The sequence below is a fragment of the Eurosta solidaginis genome, chromosome 1 (genome assembly GCF_040869045.1).
Source record: "Eurosta solidaginis isolate ZX-2024a chromosome 1, ASM4086904v1, whole genome shotgun sequence".
Taxonomy (NCBI): domain Eukaryota; kingdom Metazoa; phylum Arthropoda; class Insecta; order Diptera; family Tephritidae; genus Eurosta; species Eurosta solidaginis.
Window position 1 is genome coordinate 312,899,543 of NC_090319.1, and position 24,367 is coordinate 312,923,909.

A 24,367-nucleotide genomic window follows, 5' to 3' on the forward strand; every position below is an offset into this window, starting at 1 on the left:
ATACTTCACTATCACTTACTTCACAAAAGCGTATTTAAATCAAACTGACTGATTATTTCTCAGCTTGCGCTACTTTTAAACTCTCTGTTACCTCGTTCGCATATTTCCCCTAAGGTCTAGACGTTTCACCTTCTAGAACAGTTGTATTTCATACCTGGTTGCTATGGCTAAGTAATGTAAAGTACATGTATGTGTGAGTAACAACTTCTTCTCTTAGCAGATGACTACATATGTGTATGTGAGATATTCTTCGTCGCCTTCTATGTACGTAAGTGTTGCTTGCTTAAACGTGTATATTTACATAAGAGTGGCTGCTTGCTGTTTTTGTTTTGCTGGTGAAAATGTTTCTTACGGGGGTCAAAATAAAGACTTACCATTGGAAAAAATAAAGAAATTGAAAATTTGTCGTTTTATTCTTGGCGATATCTGATATAAATTTTGGTCCACAGAAGAAACTATAAAAGGGTTCAGGCTTTAATATAACGAGTATTCATAGGGTAATCAGACCTTGCAGCCTTGTATAACGTGCCTTAACTGTTTTCAATCGGGTCCAGTTAGAAAACAAAAGTTAAAATTTAAATTTTTTGGACTACCCATAGAGAATTTTTAACTTTGACCCCTTTAGCTGTTTAAATTCAGGAACAAAATTTGCAAATGAGTTTTTCGGAAATGAGTGAGGCTAGCAAATATCGTAATAGTTTTTTTTACAAACGCGGGATTTCAATTTTCTTAAAAATTGGTAGACTTACACGTTATATGTCTTATGTAAAAAGAAATTAAATTAAATAAAAAAGACAAATCAAAAAATACATATGTTTATAATCAACCAAAAATATATAACTATAAAAGAAAATTCACAATTTTAAATAAACGCTAGAAAGTTTAACCACTTTTTTCAAAGGGCGACCCCATTTAATAAGTATATTGTTGTAAATTTAAAAAAATCTCGAGAAGGCCTGTTATCATTAGAGTCACTTACCTGTCGAATAATCACATTAAAATATTCTGCATATAAAATGCTCTTTATTTACAGAACTATTATGGTAGTAGAACTTCACAATGAGTTCACTTACTACACGTATAACTTAAAATTTTCAGAGTGCGCTGCTTCTGTACTCCCAGTTGGCCCGTTCGCTTATCTCTCTCAGGGTATAGACTTTTCCCAAACAGCCTTCTCTTAGTTGCTTATTTTTTCTCTTATATCTCATTATATCATATCTACTGTTCTATTCTATGCATATATGTGAATAATGTCGTCTGTGCTCTTTGTTGCTGTTTACATGTGTGTGTAATGTCGTACATGCTCCTAGCTGCTTTGTACATGTGTGTATAGCTATTGTACCTTGCACAAAATCGTGCGATTAATCCCTAAAGAGATTGGTCCCCGATTGATGTCATTTTACTAAATTTTGTACCCCTGGATGAGTTCTAGAGCATTTTCTACAAGCTTCGCCCCCAACAAAACTTGCGAAAGGTTCTTCAATTAAGGAAAGGTTAACCGAACAATTTCAATTTAAAATTTGCTTTGTTGGAGTTCACTCTTCGATGGTTACAAAGTTAATAATCTTAAAAGCTAAAAACGAATTCAGTGCTAGCAAAAAAAAATATGTAGGAATATTCCATGGAAAAGTCCTGTTATATTACATTGACAATTACCGTAGAGGATCTCGTATGATTTCTTGAAATAGGTAAACAAAACAATAAGTGCGAAGAGACCAAAAACTATGCGTGTTGTTATGTGTACATATGTAAAATATATGTATATCCAACAACCCATATGTATGAATGTTTCAGGGACTAAGCAGTGTTGTCACTTCTAAGGTATATTTAGTGGTAGATTTTCAAAAAAAAAATGGTAGATCTCCTAAAAATAGTGGTAGAATTTTTAAAAACATTAAAACCAATTTTTTTCAAATTATTATTATTCAACCATTAAAACGAACATAACAACTTCAAGTGCATTAACAACATACATATAAACATCTTTATGAAGAGTATATGTATACTGTATAGGCTTTAGACCTTATCAAATAAAAAAATGTAATTAAATAATAGTGGGACTCTCACCTAGTTTTTAATTCTGAAATTAGTAGCCGGTAGTTTTTAGGCGTTCTTTTTTTTTGAATAAACTATTTGAATAAGTATCAAAGAACGCCTCCTAAAAGTTTGAAAATTTTTTTACTACAAAAGCCTTTACATCTGAAATTGATAATCAAATGCGAACTACCGACCAAGAACTTTAACAAACCATGTGTGGATACCACTAAAGTAAATTTACAGTCTCCAAATATTCCATTTTTCATAACACATAGTTCAAACATATAATAATACTACTAAGAAATCTTAAAATAACAAATTACTTCAATGGTATCCAACGAATACCAATAGCCCGAATCTAATGAAATATAATTGTGCATTAAAACAATTTATTTTTTAAATCTTAAAACTTACATCCGTGACGTCGAAGGCATCCATCGGATATTGCAATCAACGGCTGAGTGGAATATCGCTCGTATCTCAGCTGCCAGTTCGAGGACGCCCTATCTGAGAATGTTTTTCAAAAACACCATATTTCAGTTTTTATTTTGAAAACGACCTATCTCAGAACTCGTTTGAAGAACGCCCAAAATGTTTTTCATAAACGTCCCAGCTTATGTCACAAATTTATTAAATTTTAGCTGAGATAGGCATTTTTGAGACAAGTTCTGAAATAGGGCGTTATTCCAAAATTTTCTGGGATAGGGCGTTTTCGAAACGGCGGCAGAGATACAGCGATATTCCACTCAGCAATCGAAAAATCAGATTATTGAAAAGTTTTTGGCACAAATTTCCCATCAATAAAGTTAAATTTTGCATAAAATTGTATATGTTCTTTCGAAGGTACGTAAGTATTATAAAAATCACATGTTTCTTTGGTGAAAATTTTAAAAACTTATACAGAGTGTGCTTTACGCTTAATCTTCAACATACTTAAAAACCTTAATTTTAGGTCATTGTGAGCAACTTAAAGAACATAGTCAAATATAGGCAAATAAAAAAGTAGTAGATTTAAAAAAAAAAGTGGTAGGAGTGGTAGATCCAGATTTTAGCCTAAATAGTGGTAGATCTACCACTATAGTGGTAGAGTGATAACACTGCGACTAAGGCGATGACGACGGTAGATGGACAATGGGTTGGAGCATAAAGCGAAGAAATTAGCTAAATGCAAGCAACGACAACGACAGCGATGATGAGACGTTAGAATCGTAGGTATGTACATATGTATGTATGTTCGAAGTAGAGTGTAATGCAAATTCGAAGACTGGAAATGCATGTGCGGAGTACGTTGAGCAATAAGGAGGGCCGGGTACATTTGGGATTAGTCAATTTGAAATCTATGTAGCACATTTTAAGAAATATTAAAAAAAAACGGCAACGAAGGGAGTAAAATAAAAAAATATTACAGGTGATTGAGTCGAATTATTTAAGAAAAATGTGGAGCCTTATAGCGAACCTAAATTACTAGGTCTTAACGTCTACACCGGATTTAGGGTTGAATTTTCGGATAGTAATTTTTATTCCTTTTTGAAAAGCGGGCGAATTTACATCAAATATATTTGGTGGCTTTGCAAGTTCTTCCATTGTGTTTCTGCCATCAAAAATTATACTGGGCCCTATTTAAGTTCTTATTGAACCAAAAAGGGAGTAGTCTTTATATGTTCCCATATAGGTACAAAGGTGATTGGTCCTGTCGATCCCTTTCGGATATAAATGGTACAATTAGTCTCTACATACGACATGCTCAAACAAAAGGCAACAGTTCAACTCATACAAAGAGATTAAAACTGGTATTGGTCGCATACACCTTCGCGACTAGTCGCGGATTCATCCCAGACTAGTAGCGTTTTTTGCAGGGTAGTCTCATCTGCTCATATTTCTGTATGGTTGTCGGTATTTATTTACTACCGGCATAGTGATGTATAGAAATTGCTAATATTTGCCGCAATATTCTAGAGTATAGAGTTTTTAAAAAACATTAACTTTGGACCGTCGACGCCTTGTAAAAGCGGACGGTTTAGCACATGGTTGTAAAGGAAAAATGTGTGTTTTATATTCAGAATTGCTACAAATTACTAACAGCAAAACCTCCTACTCCATGCATTTTTATTACAATTTGAAATTCCATGATCTTTATTAGAGATTACGATTTCTTCTAGAACACAAGCGAGATTTTCGAGACCCGAGAAAACGAGAACCCGACTTTTCGCGAGATTCTCGTGTCTCGAAGTACTCGTGAATCTCGCGTGCCTTACGAGTAATTCGAGAATCTCACGAGCCTTACGAGTAAGTCGAGATTCGAGAATCTCGCGAGAAGGCGAGACTCGCGAGAAATCTCTTTTCGAACATGTTCGAGAAATGGTAGGCTCTACTTTTTATTCAACCGAGTTTATTAGTTCTACTGTAAAATATTGTTGGATGGATTTAAAATAAGTCTTACTCTTAAAAATATTAACAATTTATTAAATTTTAACAAGCATTTTTATGTTGAAACAACTATTTGACTTTAGATTTTAATATTTTACACTTAAATATTTTTCCAATAAATCTTTGAGCCACAACGTTTCCTACGTCACCTGAATAGGACATTGAAGGGAGAGCTCCACATGCCTGCCATTTAAAATATATTACAAATTTATTTAAAAAAACAAAACCAAAAATAAAAATTGAACATAATAACACACTTTGTTGACATATGAACACGTTTAACTTCAAACTTGCAAACAAACAAAACTTTTGCCTTCCGTTGCCATCAATTTTATTTAGCCGCCTACTTTAGGCTACCAAAACATCGATATGGGTTTTAATAATTTTCACTTTCACTTAAATTTCACTTTTGTCTTCATTAGTTCCGCATTCAATATGCTATTATTGTTTTTTCAAACACATGCAATTTATCTTCTGGTTTGTTTTCTTCTTCCTGTTTTTGTTTCTAATTTGTAGCGCAATTTTTATCGCATAAATCATTTGACATGAATTCATGTCGATTTTACACATGACTACATACTTACGCACACACACGCACACTACTGCACATGTAATATGTAAGTAAGTTTATGGAAAAATGAGTGAAACAGCATACATATGTGCTGTAGCGAAAGGCAGCTACATGCAAGGAAGCTGGAAACTGGTGGGTTGTACAATTGAACTAGTCCGTCACTAATTGTGTTCATCAAGACAATTAGTATCTTGGATGCGACGAAGTATCCACAGCTCTCTTCAATGTACGACCGTTCAGTAATCATTTATTCTCCCCTTTATGATTTATCGGTTTGTTGAATATATGTGTGTTATAGACGAAGTAAAAACGAATTATCGAGTGGTTATCGAAATGTTATACGAGTTATCGACAAATTGGCGTTACAATATTTTTATCGAAAGTTTATTAATTTCCTATCGATCTATGACATAAAAGTTATCGACTTTTATAGAAAATTTGTCGATTTGTTTTCAAAAAGTCATCAATTTCTAATCGACGAACTATCGAGTTATTTATCGAAAAGTTATCGTAATATTATATTCAAGTTATCGATTTGATATCGAAACTTTGGCGATTTGCTATCGGAGTATTACGAGTTTATAATCGGCAAGTTAATGATATCGAAAAGATATCGAAATATTATCGAAAATGTATGGGCTAGCCATTGTAAAATTATCGATTTGTTATAACTATTTTATTAATTTGATATGAAAAGACTATCTTATTTTTTATCGACTATCGACGTTTTTATCGGTGTGCTAAGAGTTTGTTATTGGCGTGGTAGTGATTTGTTTTTGATGACGTAACGGTTTGTTTGAAACGTATACCGATAAAACTTCAATACTAAATGGATGACACATATATAACCTGTCGATAACAAACCGAGAAGAAACCAATAAGAAGCGGATAACAAGCGAACAGATAACTCGGCGACATTTATTCGCTATCAGTATGAAGGTCTACTCAAAAAGCCCGAAAATTTTGTTTCTGGTAAAGATAACTCCATTTTTGTTTGATTTCAACCCCTGGGTAATCTCTTAGCAATTTTAAAACATAAATTTTCTTGAAGTTTTCCTGTATTGTTACACATTGAAATTAATGAGTATTTAGTACTAAGACCCTCCTCAGAAGCTGGAGGGAGTTCTCTTCAAGTCACTGTTCTGTGGTGATGTAGTACCTTTAGTATTATTCTCGTCCTCCAACACCTTCATCGTAACATTAACTTCTACTTCTTACCCTCCTGTTTTCAACATTTTACGATCAATTTTCCTGCCTCTGCCTCTATTATGGCTGCTCTTCCTGGGGCGCATAAAAATATTGCCCTCACATAAGAACAAAATTTGTGTATCTTTTATTGTGCCTTTTTTATAGGAAGTAAAATGCTGTTTCTTTTAGTGGCTACTGAAAGAACAGCATATCCTCCAACTTCTAAATTTAAGGTTAAGGAATCACTGCCATTGATAACGCGAGAACATGGTCGTTCGGGGTTCGAAATAACTCTCTCAAGTAATTTGAATGTAGCGATATTGTTGCACCTAATTTTACTACACCCCAGGATCGAAAGATGAAAGTGGCAAACTCGATCCATTCCGAAACATTCTGAACACGATCCTACGAAGCGACGTTTATTCAAATGTGTTGCCACTGTGATTAGCTCAATAGTCAAGAACTACTGCGATATTCCATTTACCCTATCGAGAATATCCGGAGTTGCAGCATGACCTGCTTTTAGGAGCCCCTTTGACTTTTCACCCACGTCAAAGTCCCCTTAAATATAACATTTCGTGCTTGTAATGTCCTGACTTTTGGGATACTTGTGTCCTACAGTTTTTCACCTACATATCTTGATGATGTGACTAACTCGCCTCACGGCTCGGCAACTGAGTCCTTTCCTTCTTTTAAAAGCGGCCATATAATTTTCAGCAGATCATTACATCACACTGTCCGAAGCTTCTTTCCACTCAAAGCGGTGTTTTACATTCCTCATCTCTTCTTCTTTGTTATTAGTCGCCTACCATTACCTTACCGACCTTCCGTTAACGTTCAAACTCTAGCTAATCGCTTCCATCGCCGTCATCTTCTCTAGGTTGCCACTCTATTCTCCATATTTTCGTCTCCACATTGTTGCTGTTGTTGTTGTAGCAATAAGGACACTACCCGAAGGCCTTGGAGATTGTTATCGATGTTGATGTTCCTTTGCCGGATACAGATCCGGTACGCTCCGGAAACAAGCACCATACAGGTATTACACCGACTATCTCGGGTACGATTTGGTATGACGACATGAAACCTTCTAGGCCATACCGCCCTCCCACCCCCTAGATCCATCAGGAGATCGGAGTCGCCAGGATACGCCATGGGTAGGTGAGGTTGACAATTGGGTTGGAGAAGCTATATATTGCGCTGGCAATCCTTTGAGAGGGTTACGCTACACAACCCCTTGAATCAATTTGGTAGGTTAGTAGCCTCTTACGACAGGCATACCTACCGCGGGTATTTCTAAGCCCCCTATCGCGCTGGGGGGTCTCTATATCTTCATTATAAGTTGGAAAAATGGCTCTGTCTGTAACAGCACGGCTTCTTGCTACGGTAAAACCTTAATTTTTTTCAGAGAAGGCCAGATATCCGGAAGTCTCCATTCATATTCGAACAAAAAACCCATAGCTGCAAATCATTCATTACGAACAATCCCCACTACTACTCGGATTAGAGAGGGTTGGTTGTTTTTGCTATGAGGCGGAACGGCGTAGATTCGAGTTAGTCCTAATAATGAAATTGCTTTACCGTACAAGAAAGTGAGCGTTGACTATTGCGACCCGACTACAATGTATCCTCACGGAACTTTGAAGTGTTCATCGTGGACAGGATCCACTGGAAAACAGGGAATTCCTATAGTGACCCTGATCAGAGGTCTAGGATGACTGCACTGAAATCCTTAATGACTTGGGAGCCAAAAATGAGGTTTTGTTAGGATGGATTCCCGCACATTAGGGACATGAAAGTAATGAACATGTAGATTACCTAGTAAAGCAGGGTCCTATAGCAGCATTCTATGGTCCAGAGCCCTTTTGTCGACTTACAAAAGCACACACCAGGGCAACTATAAGTAAATGGGAAACTAAACAATTAAGACGTCACTGGATTGACTGCCAGGTCAAAGGCAGGCCAAACTCTTTATACTTCCGGCAACGAAAGTATCAGCCAAGCTCATTAATCTAAGCAAGGAGGACCTATGAACTCTCACTGGGTACTATACGGGACACTGTTTTATATGATATCACCTAATAAGTTAAATCTATCCGACATCCAAATTTGTGGTTTCTGTGAGCTGGATGATGAAACGCCGGTTTACATTATCTGCGAATGCGTCGGTCTGGCTAGGCAGAGACTGTCCCATCTAGGTGATGTTACTCTTAATCCCTATGTGATATGGAGTAAAAAGCCTGAAGAGGTACTTGGATACACCATAAGCCTACAGATACAAAATTAGGCTGAAAGGTCATGCATAATAGATCTGCACAAAGGTCGCAGTGCTTCCAAGCCTAGTTATAATAATAACAATGCATGCTTGGTTTACTTAAAGCATACTAAGTTTGCAGAGCGTGTATATGAAACCGGCCTTTACGGCTAGCTTTAGCTCCTAAGTAACCATGTTGGTTGTTTTCTGACTATATTAAATTTATCTGCGTGGTAGCATCGTATGATTACGCGTATGTGTTTTATTTTAAATTTTTAACTGCAAAAACATTTTCCAACTTTCTCCGAAAATGTTTAAGTTTTCTCACGATTTTCTTTTGACAATTTTCTGTCTTATTTATAATTTATTGACATTTTGTCTATGCGCTTTCAACACTTGGAGCTACAGCTGCGGATGAATGCCATGTACAATCTAATATATTACACATACATACGTGCCTAGATATATATATTTGTAGATTGTTCTCTTAATTTTTTCATTAGTCACTATATAGTTATTCATGGTTTGGTTTGAAAAATGATGTGCTCTAAATATATTCTAATAGTTCTTAATTAAAAACACCATAACTTTATTGTCAATGCAATTTAGTGCATTTGAAAATTCGAAATTAGAATCTTTTGAAACATCTAACTTGTAGTATATGGCATATACATATGTATATATGGTTATACTTAAACATACCAAATAGGGATCCCGGGATTGTTTAAAAATGTTAAAAAAATATCCCGTTTTAACAACAAGCAAGTAAGGAAGGTTAAGTTCGGGTGTACCCGAACATTACATACTCAGTTGAGAGCTATGGTGACAACATAAGGGAAAATAACCATGTAGGAAAATGAACCGAGGGAAACCCTGGAATGTGTTTGTATGGCATGTGTATCAAATGAAAGGCATTAAAGAGTATTTTATGAGGGAGTGGGCCATAGTTCTATTGGTGGACGCCATTTAGGGATATCGCCATAAAGGTGGATCAGGGTTGACTATAGAATTTGTTTGTACGATATGGGTATCAAATTTAAGGTATTAATGAGGTGTTTAAAAGTGAGTGGTGGTAGTTGTATAGGTGGTAGCCTTTTCGAGATATCGCCATTAAGGTGGACCAGGGGTGACTCTAGAATACGTTTGTATAATATGGGTATCAAACGAAAGGTGTTAATGAGTATTTTTAAAAGGGAGTGGGCCCTCGTTTTATAGGTGGTCGCCTTTTCGAGATATCGCCATAAAGGTGGACCAGGGGTGAATCTAGAATATGTTCGTACGATATGGGTATCAAATGAAAGGTGTTGATGAGAATTTTAAAAGGGCGTGGGCCTTAGTTCTATAGGTGGACGCCTCTTGGAGATATCGCCATAAAGGTGGACCAGCGGTGACTCTAGAATGTGTTTGTACGATACTGGTATCAAATTAAAGGTATTAATGAGAGCTTTAAAAGGGAGTGGTGATAGTTGTCTATGTGAAGGCGTTTTCCAGATATCGACCAAAATGTGGACCAGGGTTACCCAGAACATCATCTGTCGGGTACTGCTAATTTATTTATATATGTAGTACCACGAACAGTATTCCTGCCATGATTCCAAGGGCTTTCGATTTCGCCCTGCAGAACTTATTCATTTTCTTCTACTTAATATGGTAGGTGTCACAACCATTTTACAAAGTTTTTTCTAAAGTTATATTTCGCGTCAATAAACCAATCCAATTACCATGTTTCATCCCTCTTTTCGTATTTGGTATAGAATTATGACATTTTTTTCATTTTTCATAATTTTCGTTATCGAAAAAGTGGCCGCGGTCATAGTCGGATTTCGTTCATTTTTTATACCAAGATAAAGTGAGTTCAGATAAGTACGTGAACTAAGTTCAGTAAAGATATGTCGATTTTTGCTCAAGTTATCATGTTAACGGCCTTGCGGAAGGACAGACGGACGACTGTGTATAAAAACTGGGCGTGGCTTCAACCGATTTAGCCCATTTTCACAGAAAACATTTAACGTCATAAAATCTATGCCCCTACCAAATTTCAAAAGGATTGGTAATTTTTTGTTCGACTTATAGCATTAAAAGTATCCTAGACAAAGTAAATGAAAAAGGGCGGAGCCACGCCCATTTTGAAATTTTCTTTTATTTTTGTATTTTGTTGCACTATATCATTACTGGAGTTGAATGTTGACATAATTTACTTATATACTGTAAAGATATTAAATTTTTTGTTAAAATTTTACTTAAAAAAAATTTTTTTTAAAAGTGGGCGTGGTCCTTCTCCGATTTTACTAATTTTTATTAGGCGTACATATAGTAATAGGAGTAACGTTCCTGCCAAATTTCGTCATGATAACTTCAACGACTGCCAAATTACAGTTGCAAAACTATTAAATTACCTTCTTTTAAAAGTGGGCGGCGCCACGCCCGTTGTCCTAAATTTTACTAGTTTTCTATTCTGTGTCATAAGGTCAACCCATCTACCAAGTTTCAAAGTTTTAGATTTCTTAGGTAATGAATTATCGCACTTTTAAGTTTTTCGAAATTTTCGATATCGAAAAAGTGGGCGTGGTTATGGTCCGATTTCGCTCATTTTACATAGCGATCTGACATGAGTGCTCAGGAACCTACATACCAAATTTTATCAATTTACCTCAAAATTTACTCAAGTTATTGTGTTAACGGACGGACGGACGGACATGGCTCAATCAAATTTTTTTTCGATCCTGATGATTTTGATATATGGAAGTCTATATCTATGTCGATTCCTTTATACCTGTATAACCAACCGTTATCCAATCAAACTTAATATACTCTGTGAGCTCTGCTCAACTGAGTATAAAAACGTAACACTGGATGTGTGGCTAACGATTTCTTAAATTTGGTATTGCACAAAACTTAAGTCTGAAGTCCGATTATCAAATTGAATTAGATTTTCGAGATAATTGTGCTAAGGTGCGACCTATGTCATTCGTATAGTAGCTCCGATGCGAATAGCTAAGAATACATACTCGATTATTTCGTAGTCGACTACCTTATATAGTGGCGACTCCAAACTGTAGACAAAAGTGGGCAGCGGGGTTTTTGCACCTCAACTAGGGTGGAATATATCCTTTAGCCTACCCGATCATTGCAGCGTCTTTCAGGCGGCGGAGGTGGCTGCTGTAAATAAGGCCGCTGATCACCTGATAAATGCTGTTCACGGCCATAATCAAATTTGTATTTACTCTGACAGCCAGGCTGCACTAAAAGCGTTTGGATCGGCTACATGTAAGTCCAAGACAGTAGAAAAGCACCGCAAAGCTCCTAACGAGGTCGCTCAGCAAACTTCCCTCAATCTGGTTTGGGTGCCTGGACACTCAGATATACCGGAAAATGAGATTTCGGACGAACTTGCAAGAGGGGGCACATCCGTTCCGCTTTTGTCGTCCTGGAAGAAATTGAGCATGCCGCTCGCTTCTTGTAAGCTCACTTTGAAAGGAATTTTTCTTAGGGAAGCGGGTGTGAGATGGAGCAATCTCGAATCCTGCTTCCATACTAAGCTCGTGTGGCCTGAATGGGACGCGAGACGCACAAGAAGTTTGCTTATTCTTGAAAGGGGGGACATATATCTTGCGGTTCAACTTATAACCGGCCACATAGCAATCGGGATGCACGCACAACGGCTGGGTGCTACATTTAATGATTATTGCAGGAGCTGCAAAGACGACGAGGAGACTGAAACAGTGAAGCATGTTTGGTGTGATTTTCCTGCGCTTTAGCGCAAGAGGAAGAAATCTCTGGTATCTCTCTTCTTTGAAGTTGTAACCTAATAAATTCCTGACATTTGCTGAATCGACCAGTTGGTTTGAGTAGGGGAGAGATCCAGGTGGTATCAGAATGGGGCTTTTTGGGCCTAAGTGCACTGGTGCTCACACCAATTAATTCCGTTGGTATCGGGTACGTGGACACAATATTGAATTATTGAAGAATCAATTACTCATGTCAAGTAGCACGTCTTGCATTATTTTAAGTTTAGCGCTGAGAGCTCGCTTCAAATTTAAATATATTAAAATATCCCAAAAAAGGTTTAGCTTCGCAAACATAGAATTCCACTCAAAAATTATCTGGTACAAAAGAGCCATCGGGTATGTCAATGCCAATTCCGGGATCCCGGGATTGAACTTTCAAATCCCAAAAAGGAAAAAATCATGAAAATCGGCATCCCTAGTACCTAGAAAAATTGTGAGTCAAGACAAAAAAAATGTTGGAGATATTTTGGTAAAAAATTATGATGATGATGAGGTGAAACTACGTATACATAAGTATGTAGGTTATGGTGTTGTATTTAAGTTCAGTGGTGATATGGATGCTCTTGAATGTAAGAATGTAGTTACTCTTACTACATAACTTTAGGTTTCACTTTTTTCTTTCAATTAGCGTCGTGCTCCTCTTTATATTTCCTACAAATTGGCGGGACGGGATCTACGTGTTTTATGCCGACTCCGAACGGCATCTGCAAGGCAGATGAATTTTAGCTGAAAAGTTTTTCATGGCAGAAATTGAAAAAACTTTTTTCTAAATTTTATATGTTGCTTTGACCTGGAGTTGAACGAACGATCTTCGGTGTGGTAGGCGGAGCACGCTACCACCACACCACGGCTCACATATTAACTAGTTATTGATGTCTGTTTTTTATGAAATTACATACGAATTTATTTGGCTATTAACGATCTAAAACTTCTGGTCGTGCAAAATTCCGCTAACCAGGGATTTCTCCTGTCATTCAGGTCATGTGCTTGATAGGACTTTGTATTTGATACTGAGATGTCTGATTCCGCTATAATTCGCTCAATTCGCAGATCTTCATTCTTGGGGATTTATCTCAGAGCACTAATTGCAGCCGTTAATCATACCTCTGCGCAGGCGAAGGGGGGAACATTTATTTAATTATATGCGATTGTGGGCCTGCACTCAACACCTTTCCCTGGTAAAGGCCGTGTAAAAGTTTTAAACTCTCTTGGTTTTATGAATTTACAGAAGTTAACCCTGCAAAGAAGCTACTGGCTCGACTTGTTGAACGCCCATAACCGTTCAAACGGTTAAGCGCCTATGAAGTGAGGAAACTAGTTATAGATAGATAGATAGATAATTAATTGAGGATCACACTCAGCTGCTTCACAACACCTCATCCAAGTCGACATCTGTGATGAACCCTAGCATTTCACCTGGCTTGAGGGATTTGATGTGAGAATGCTCTGGCCATTGTGAGCCCATAAATTTAGCCCTAAGTCTTGAGATTGCATCACACTCCAGGAGGATATGGTCCGCCGTCTCCGCTGATCGATCACAAAATCGACATGTGTTGTTCGATATTATATCCGGCTTTTGCATGTGGCTGTTCAGTCTACAGTGTCCTGTAAGAATAGCTGTTAAGATTCTTAGGTTATCTTTCGAGAGGCCTATTAATGCCCTGTAACGAGTTGTGCAGTAACCCCCTAACAGTAGCTTAGATTGTCTCAGGCCTGGCATATTGCGCCAGTGCTCTTCGATCTTTTCCCTTTCTTCTAATAATAGATTCCCCCTAATTTCCTGCGGGCCTACTGGCAGGAATTGCTCAGGACCAATAGGTCGTATTGTTGCTACCTCTCTGGCCAGGATATCCGCCTACTCATTACCCTCAACTCCCTTGTGGCCAGGAACCCAGGCCAACAGTAGTTCGTTGTGTGCTCCTAGTTGATTCAGCTTTTCCACGCACTCAAGGACCAGTGCTGATTTTTTTTCAAATGCCGAGATCGCCTTGTGAGCGGCCTGAATCCAATCCAATCCCCTCTGGAGACTTCGAGCCATCGGTATACCATACTATACTGTTTAGCTGCTGATTGCTCTCAATTCTGTTTTCCTCCCACTTACCCTTGTCTCCCAGTTCTACTTTATATCTTTTCTCATATACTATCTGCCTGAGGATATCATCCCTCTTGAGTTAAGAGATTGGTACTTTCTCTCTCAATTCCTCCATGTTCCGGCACGATATGACTTTACCTTTGCCCGAGCCCTCCTTGATGATATTCAGGGGGGCTCGCTTGGCTGACTGCTCTATCGATATATGCAGCGGGGTTAGATCGAGGATAGCTTCCAGCGTTGTTGTTGGGCATGTGCGCATAGCTACCGTGATGCACGCACATGCCAGTCGCTGAAGTTTTGACAGTGCTTGCCTCGTCGTCGCCCGAGTTGTTCTCGATGCCCAGGCTATCGAGCCATATGTTATCATAGGTTTTACTATCATGGTATACATCCATCTTAGCACATGTGGGCTACAGCCCCATGATTTGCCTGCTAGACGTTTGCATACCACGATGGACCTAGTGGCATAGGTATAGTCATATAAATATGTAATCATATAATTTTTTGACATTCCACTAAAAAAAAAAAAATATAAAGAATTCAAATAAAATTAATGGTTGATACATAATAACTAATACAGGAAAATAACCGCGTCAGAATGAACTTTTTCATATAAATGCATTCAACGCAGTCTTATACATTATAAATAGGTTGTACGTATTTTTATGGAGAAAGATAGATCAAGCGACACCAGCGGCATCTGACGTACATAAATAGGCTATCTTCAACTTGTGCTACTTGCAAAGCGTAAGAAGAAGAATTCGACATTTGATTTGGCTATGACTACTCTCACAATTTACGAATGAAATTATTTATCCCACTTTTTGATACTTTTCCAACAGTTTTCACAATAAAAAACTGCATTTTAACAAAAGAGTAGGAGAAAAAATATGTTTATAACTGTATTTTGCGAAGTTTTGTATGTCACTTAGTCGTATAAATCTTGTTGGAGACGGTCGAGAACACTTTTCGTAGCGGGAACACTCACATTCTGCGGAAAGACCAACATGTCTAGCCGATTATACGGCCATTTTGCGGCGCCTTTTTACACAATTCACTATATCAATATCCCATTTTTCACAAAGAGACTTCGCTTTTTCTATTGCTTCTTGACAGAGAGTGCCTCGAATTTCGGATAGTTCAGTCGCTAATGATTTAAGATCATGATACGCTTCTCTAAAATTGATATCCGCATCTAATATGAACTGCGCACGATCACTCCTCCTTTCATAGCAGAAATGAATTAAAGTAATGAAACTAAAATTTAGTCCATTTTGCAACAGAATTGTAGCTTCGCTTCTAGTGTCCCTTGTGGTGTTATTGTCCTCTGCTAATTGTTCTAATTGTTCTTCTACATTTTCTAGCCCAGCGACGATAACGCTAACCGTTTGTATTTTGGTATAAAACATGCTTTAACAGAAATTGTCAAACGTGAATCTGTAACACGATTAATTTATGATTTAAAGCACGTTATAATAATTCCCATCGTAACGTTGAATGTGAGAAAAAAAATAAACGCTTTCAATTATTCCACAACCTTTCGCAAGTATTCCGGATATGTGCAAGCATTTTTCAGTGCACTCAGAGAAAAAGCCGTTCTAAAATCCAGCACCACCGGACTCAATTCAAACTTTCCATGTTCTTACTTTATTGCTCTTGAAAAACGAACGACATGTTCTTAAAAGAACAACCTTGTTCTTGAACTGACAAAATTTTCTTGAAAATAGGACGGCTGGTCTTAAAGCATGAACAAATGGTCTATTAATGAGAAAGATATTCTTAAATTAAGTACAATGTTGCGGTGTGATCGTGTGGCATGAGTTCGATCACCGTCAAACTCTGAAGTTTTTTCAACCATTTTTTATCTTCTATTTTTTTAACTCTTACTTTTCATTCAGTTCCATTCACATATGCACAGGTAATTCTGAAACTTGTTATGTAATGTTTTAAGTACATATACATATATTCAGTTTTCATCATCAAGTAAGAAGAATTTTTCTTACTTACTTATTTAATTGGCGCTTAACCGTCTAAACGGCTATGTCCGTCCAACAAGGCGCGCCAGTCCCTCCTTCGCTCCGCCAACCGGCGCCAATTGGTCATACCAAGGGAGTTTAAATCGTTTTCCACCTGGTCATTCCAACGGAGTGGGGGCCGCCATTTCTCAATAAGAGAAATATATGAAATGCATATTATGCTTTTTTTCTTAATATTTTGGATTTTAGTAAGAGTTTTTTTGTTAAAAATATTTTTTATTAATGACAAAAAAATTATTAAAAATAAAAAAAAATCGGTATCAATTGAAAAAATTACCTTCCCACTCTCACCAATGATCAAGCACAAAACGTTTTTGAAAATCTTAAATTAAGCCCTAGTAGTACTTTATATGAGCACAGAAGGTTGACTCATCAATATCAAGCTGGTCATAAAATATGAACGGTGCTTTGAAAAACTGTCTTAAAACAAGCTCATCGGTCACGAGTTAAGAAAATCCTACTAAACAGACTTTTGTCAACGAATGTTCCTAATTTTGAACTTGTTTCTTTCGTTTTAGAACGATTTTTTCTCTGAGTGTATAGACAATTTTTTTCCAGAAATCAGTTATAATCAAAATACAAATTATCCAGGAAGTTCTGCTTTGCGGACCATTTGCCCCCCCTCGCTAGGCCACTGATAATTTGCGATTGTAGTAATGTTACTGCCATGCATAAGACTTCGTTCAATACACCTATACAAAAAGGTTCATTCTGACACGGCTAAGAATATTTATTATTGTTCTTGTTAGATCTTCGCCATTTGGCCACATCTGTTATTGCCTCGTATTTCCTTGCTGATTTCAAGTTGCTTACGTACTCGTGGTCTTCCTCCCGTCTTCTATGCAACAAATGTTTGCATGTGGTATTGTCCCAAATAAGTTTGTATGAGATTGCCTACTTCAAATATCATATTATACAAGTACAAGTAAGTACATATTAAATATACCTACACATACATACACATGTGTATGTATGCATGTGTATTGAACTGTAAACACTTATACCAAACAATCATCATATTTTGTTGTTTACACTTCTCAACCCTCTGTAACCCAATAACTCTTGTTCATCAAAATTTTCTTCTTCTTCTGCTTGTACAACATCCACTTCAATTTGATTGCCTTTTGTTTACTCTTTAAACGTTGGTTTGTTTATTTGCTTATTGGATTTTTCTTCCTTTTATAATTTTTTTTTTTACAAATACAACAAAAAATGGACCCAGCCTGCTTGCAACAGGCGGCAATTCTATTTGGTTGTTTGTTTGTTTGTTCGTGAGTGTATGAGTAGCCTCATTGTGGTAAACGAGCATGGAAAATGCATCATTAATGTTTTCGTACTTTTGATTGCTCTTAAATGAGCAGGAAATGCATTGAAAGCGACATGCAAAAAAGAAGGGGTGAAATATTTGGGATTGGAGATTACGCTTATTTTTTTTGCTGTTTTTTTTTTTTTTTGCATTATGTATAAGACTGACGAGTAAATTTATTTATTTATATATTTATTTCGAGGCGGCCACCGTGGTGTGATGGGTAGCGTGCTCCGCCTATCACACCGTATACCCTGGGTTCAACTCCCGGGCAAAGCAACATCAAAATTTTAGAAATAAGATTTTTCAATTAGAAGAAAATTTTTCTAAGCGGGGTCGCCCCTCGGCAGTGTTTGGCAAGCACTCCGGGTGTATTTCTGCCATGAAAAGCTCTCAGTGAAAACTCATCTGCTTTGCAGATGCCGTTCGGAGTCGGCATAAAACATGTAGGTCCCGTCCGGCCAATTTGTAGGGAAAATCAAGAGGAGCACGACGCAAATTGGAAGAGAAGCTCGGCCTTAGATCTCTTCGGAGGTTATCGCGCCTTACATTTATTTTTTTTTTTATATTCATTTATTAATATTAATGATTAATATTTTTTGATGTTCGCTCCCTGTTTTTTGATGAGTTCGTAGGAAATGAAATGAAAGTAATTTATTGATACACTTGCATTGTAAATTGATTGATATCTTTGTACAAAAAATAAAAGTGCTTAAAAATCTTCATGTCATACTTAAAAGATTACCGGATGACTAAATTTTGTCCTGTTCATCAGAGTATGCATCCAAACAAAACAAAATATTAAGAAACAAAATAAGACTATACTTAAACAAAGTGTTTGGTAAAATCTTAAATAATATACAGCATGGCGTAGGGTTTTTTTATACTCAGCTGAGCAGAGCTCACAGAGTATATTAATTTTGTTCGCATAACGGTAATTGGTAACTGCATAAACTAATGGAGATAAATAAAGACTTCTATATTATCAAAATGATCTGGGCGAAAAAAGAAATTCATTTAGCCATATCCGTACGTCCCTCTGTCCGTAACACAATAACTTGATTAAACTTTGAGGTATCCTAATGAAATTTGGTATGTTAGTTCCTAGGCACACTTTTTCGATATCGAAAATTTCGAAAAACGGAAAAGGTGCGATAGTTCATTACCAAAGACCGATAAAGAGATGAAACTTGGTAGGTGGGTTGGCCTTATGACGCAAAATGGAAACTTAGTAAACTTTTGGACAATAGGCGTGGGACCGCCCAAAAGAAGGAAATTTAAAAGTTTGCGAGCTGTAATTTGGCAGTCGTTGAAGTTATCATAATTATGTTTGGCAGGAATGTTACTCCTATAACTACATATGTGCCAAATAAAAGTTAGCAAAATCGGATTACAAACACGCCCAATTAAAAAACAAGGTTTAAAAGTCAAATTTTAACAAAAAATTTAATAACTTTACAGTATACAAGTAAATTATGTCAACATTCAACACCAATAATGATATGGTGCAACAAAATACAAATATAAAAGAAAATTTCAAAATGGGCTAGGCTCCGCCCTTTTTCATTTAATTTGTCTAGAATACTTTTAATGCCATACGTCGAACAAAAATTTACGAACCCTTGTGAAATTTTTTAGAGACATAGCTTCCATGACGATAACTGTTTTTTGTGAAAATGGGCGAAATCGGTTGAAGGTTGACACCTGTAATATTAAGTAGAAGAAAATGAAAAAGTTCTTCAGGGCCAAATCAAAAGCCCTTGAAATCACGGTAGGAATACTGTTCGTGGTATTACACATTGTTACGAATATTAGCAACACTAAGGGGTACTGCCATCTCTAAGCCTATGCTAAGCAGTGACTGTATGCACATCAATAATTCAATCATTATGTCTACACATATGTACGTACACGCAGCAGAGAAGTACGTAAACACATGCAGATATCTTACCTGAGATATGCAATTATAATTGTGGAAGTGTCGCTCACAAATACACGCGCATATGAGAGCTATACACGTACATCTGTAGTTATAATTATAGCAGATAACCAAGTAGTGGATTCTAGAACAGAACCACCTAGATATTTCAGCGAGGAAACCAAACACTATAAAAGGCAGCAACAGTAGAGGCGCGAGAATCAGTTGGATTTAAGACGCTATCTAGCGAGCAATAGCAGTATTATCAGTTCCATTTAAGCAAGCTGTTAATTGCGAGTTATAAGTGCTATTGTGAAATACTTTAATAAACACCATTTTTCATTAATAAATATTGGAGTTATTTATTCAAAAGTTTAGTGATTCGAACGTTAGCAGAAGATTGCAAATAAGAGGATTTGCAGTAAATTTGTTACAATATATAAATAAATTAGCGGTACCCGACAGATGATTTTCTGGATTATCCTGGTCCACATTTTGGTCGATATCTCGAAAACTCCTTCACCTATACAATTAAGGACCGCTCCCTTTTAAAACCTTCATTAATACCTTTAATTTGATACCCATATCGTACAAACACATTCCAGGGTTACCCTAGGTTCATTTTTCTGCATGATGATTTTCCCTTATTTTGTCTCCAAAGCTTTCAGCTGAGTATGTATTGTTCGATTACACCCGAACTTAGCCTTCCTTACTTGTTTCTTTTTTTGGTTTTTTTTTTTTTGTTGTAGTAAATTGTACGAAACAGGCAATAAAATCAAGAAAATTTTGCAATCCTACAATTCGTAACGTTTCGTTTCGGTATGTTGTACCTTCGTTGAGTAATCATTCAAGACAAAAGCTTTAACATGGCTGGAATAAACTTAAAGACTTATTGATAAATTTAACTTCTGATGTTGGTCAGTACAAACTAAGACTATTTCAGGCAACCTTGTGTTTAATGCCCAGGACAAGGAGAGGGCAAACTGTTTATACTCCCAGTAACTATCAAACTCATTAATATAAGCAGAAGGGACCTACGAACACTCACTGAGTACTATACAGAACACTTAAGTCTACGATATTACATATGTACTTAGAGTAGATAATGAGCTAGCCTTTAAGCGAATTACAGGTACATTTACAAACAAAACTGGGACCACCAATAAATTGCCACTATAGAAGGAGTGCAGGAGTCCAAAAACTTTTTATCAAAGACTCTAACGACTGTGTGCAACTGATCTTATCTCCTAGGAAGATTCGGAGGAAAATCAAAGCCGCCTAGGTGAAGCGAGAAGCTGAGTATTCTTACAGGTAAAGGAAATGTTTAAGCTGGCAAAGGTTGCGGAAAGCGAAACCTGCAAAGACGATCTGGGATCGTGGGATTAGCTGAGGATCCACAAGCTTGAAATTCACAGGGCGAAAGAATCTAATAGAATCATTTTTGTGCGGGCATAGATTGTTCTTGTGAAACAGCGCGTTTGAGGAAAGTGTTAGCTAGGAGAAATATAGTCTAGGGGCTAATCATGGAAGCGAACGCGAAATAATAAGTTAGTAATGAAGAGTCCACCGCCAACGAGGTGCACATGATTATGGCTTAGGAAGTATAAGGCCCCGAATTGGTCAAGACCAAAACTTGGAGCTGTGATCCCGCAAGAGAACACTTGAACCAAATATATAGGAAACATTCTAAACAATAAATTGTCGTGGAAGCTCATTGTACAGGAGAGAGCCGGAAAAACCTCGACGACATTTTATGCATGAAAAATGATGCTAGTGTGAACGTAGTGTCTATCATCCCTTTTCTCTCTCTCTCTCTCTCCTCTCTCTCTCTCTTGGAGTATTAACGACGCCTGTAAAGCATACCCAATACTAAGCAGTGCTTATTTTGTGGACAAAAGAGGAGGACGTATGGTGTCTATCAATGACTTCCAATACGGGAGCCCTCAAAACAACCTCAATAGCTGGACTGCATGCCATTCTGCAAATTCCACCTAAAGATTTCGTGACGAAGGACAGAGTGGTAATAATTGCAATGACGCTTAGTACCTCCGGCAGCTTCAGCGCAGACCATACGGCCATAGTAGTATAGAATCATCAATTGCATGCATAAGGGAACTACATCCCTCGAAGCTTTCTCTATAGGCATCCCAATTGGTTTGGGCGTGGGCCTAAGATTATGTGTAGGTATATCAACTTTAGAGTGACAAACTTACTCTTATCTTAAAGAAAGGACTGTAGGCTCTTGACGGGTATATTGACTGGACACTGCCTTCTCGCGTCTTACTTACTTACTTAATTGGCGCTTAACCGTCTAAACGGTTATGGCCGTCCAAAAAGGCGCGCCAGTCGCTCCTTCGCTCCGCCAACCGGCGCCAATTGGTCACACCAAGGGAGTTTAAATCGTTTTCCACCTGGTCCTTCGGAGTGGGGGCCGCCCTCTACCTCTACTTCCATAGGCGGGTTCCGATAGAAAACTCGCGTCACATGCTTTTAAATTAGGCCTAGTCAGTTATAGCAGATGTAGGAGGTGCGGGTTTGAATGATGAATCACGTTTTGCGCTGGTTCCCTGCGGTTGCCTGGCTAAGACTTTTAGATGCAGCAAGTGGCATAGGTCCTTGAGAGCTTATATTCTTAGCCAAGATGGTGGAGAAATTTTATAACATAGGTCATGGTTTTTGATAGTGTTTTTCGGTATGGTTGTTAAACAAATTTCTGGTAGCGCTACGGACCCATTCAGCCTGTGTGAGGTCCTCGCGAAGCGGTCAGTCTAATCTAATCTAACCTAACCTTGCAAACTGTTAATAAAATTGCATATTAGACGGGGTCGATTTATTAACCGATATCGCGCCATCGATATTTCTATAAGATTTGGGCTCAGGAAAAAAATTTCCACTACGCATACCCAAAAAAATAATTTTGGAGCCTGCGAAATTTTATAGATTTTTTCCATTTTTTATGCATTTTTTTTTCATTTTCTGGGCTCCAAATCATTTTTTATTTTTTTTTTTTTTGGTGTCTATTGGCAAATACAAAATTAGTAAATGCAGTTTTTGAAAAAAAAAATATTTCTTTTATGGAGATTTACAAGAATTTTGGTCGAAAAATCGACTTTTTTTCGCAGGCTCGAAAATTATTTTTTTGGGTATGCGTAGAGAAAATTTTCTCCTGAGCCCAAATCCTACCGACAAATTGATGGCGCGATATCCTACATACAAATCAACTCAACCCATTGCATATAGTCATGAGTTTAAAATAAATTCAGACCCGCCAATATAAAATGGTGTAATTTCAAGTAATAACGAATATTTATTAAATTTCCTGTTTTTTTTTTTTTTCAGACAACAAACAGCACCTGGATACCGCGCTTTGTCGCTTCTCAAAGCTCATACATACGTGTGCCTAACTAGGCAAACTAATAACGCACCAGCAATATAAGTTTGTCTACAAACTGAAACAGCTAACAAATACATATACAATTGCGTCACACACACTCACACGCACTTAAAAGAAAGGAAACATAAACAAAAGTGAAAGCAAAAGTCAACAGAAGCGAAACACAGCATTTGAAAGAAATTCGCTCAACAATTGCAATTACCGATGCTGGAAGTTTGGAAGTATATGTAAGTACTCAGACTTCCAATGCAACATGTGACTACAACTACTTAGCAACATGTTGATAAACATAATATAGAACAAAAGACTGCGACTTCGTTGTGCCAAGGGAAGTGGAAATCGCAAGCAACAGACAGGAAAACCTAAATACACACATCCGAACACACACACTCGATTGAACGAAGCAAAGTCACTTGAACGTAGGTGTTCGTGCGTGTGAGTGAGAGTATGACGCTAGGCAGCAGAAGCAGTAAAGTGCCAAAAATTTCAGGGTGTGTGCCAAGCAACAAATATAACATACATACAAACTGAGGCAGAAATTAGCTGCCAACATCGGGAGTGTTTTGTTGGATGTTGGAGTATGGAGTAGGAAAGAAAACAGTGGCAGTGAAGTGGCGTTCGTGCTTGCTCGTGCAGTTAGTGTCGTACGTTTGACGGTTCCGGAGCGCGTTTGTTTATGCGGAAGAGCGCAATTTTTGAATAGCGAAGGGTAGTGTGTCGAAGGAATATTTTACGCGAAAAGCGAACATTGTCGTGTATGCATAGAACGTTACTTAAAATAAAATATATATTTATAAAAGAACAACAATAGATACAGGGTGAAAATGTGAATGAATTTTAAAAAAAGTTGGTTTTATTGATTGAAAGTAAATGTAAATGAAAATAAATATAAATTACAGCATTTAAACACAGGGTGAGAAAAATAGTGCAAAAAAAAATTCAAAATAAACAACCGAAAAATTTTCAGTGGAAAAAATAATTGTAGGTAAATGGTGCAAGAAAAATGCTTGGAAAATATTTAACTAAATCAAAGCACAGGGTGTACTATTCAGGAACAGGGTGATAGGAAATAGATAAACGTGTAAAAAAACATTCAAAACAAATAACCGATAAATTTTCAATGGAAAAAATGGTTGCAGGCAAATAGCGCAAGAAAAATACTTGGGAAATTTTTAATTAAATCAAAACACACGGTGTACTATTTAGGAAAATGGTGAGAGAAAAAAGTTAAACGTGTAGAATAATGTACAAAATAAAATTTTTATAACATTAATAATAATATATAAGTAAATGGCAGTTAGTTTTCTTCCCATATTCAGAATGTACCAAATCATTAAAAGTTTAAATACAAAATATTTA

The 24,367-nt window shown here is 37.1% G+C and overlaps 1 protein-coding gene across 4 annotated transcripts in view; it reads left to right on the forward strand.

The window, feature by feature from the left end:
* Positions 1–24,367, forward strand: part of beat-IIb (beaten path IIb) — a 456,801-nt gene that overhangs the window by 152,655 nt on the left and 279,779 nt on the right. For 2 of the 4 annotated variants that reach the window (XM_067772183.1, XM_067772202.1), the window contains exon 1: positions 23,192–24,221. The exons of 1 other annotated variant lie outside the window; for it this stretch is intronic. The gene's annotated coding sequence lies outside the window, so the exon portion shown is untranslated. Of the gene's footprint in view, positions 1–23,191; positions 24,222–24,367 lie in introns of those variants that run through there. One more of the 4 variants, XM_067772192.1, reaches the window with a different exon arrangement.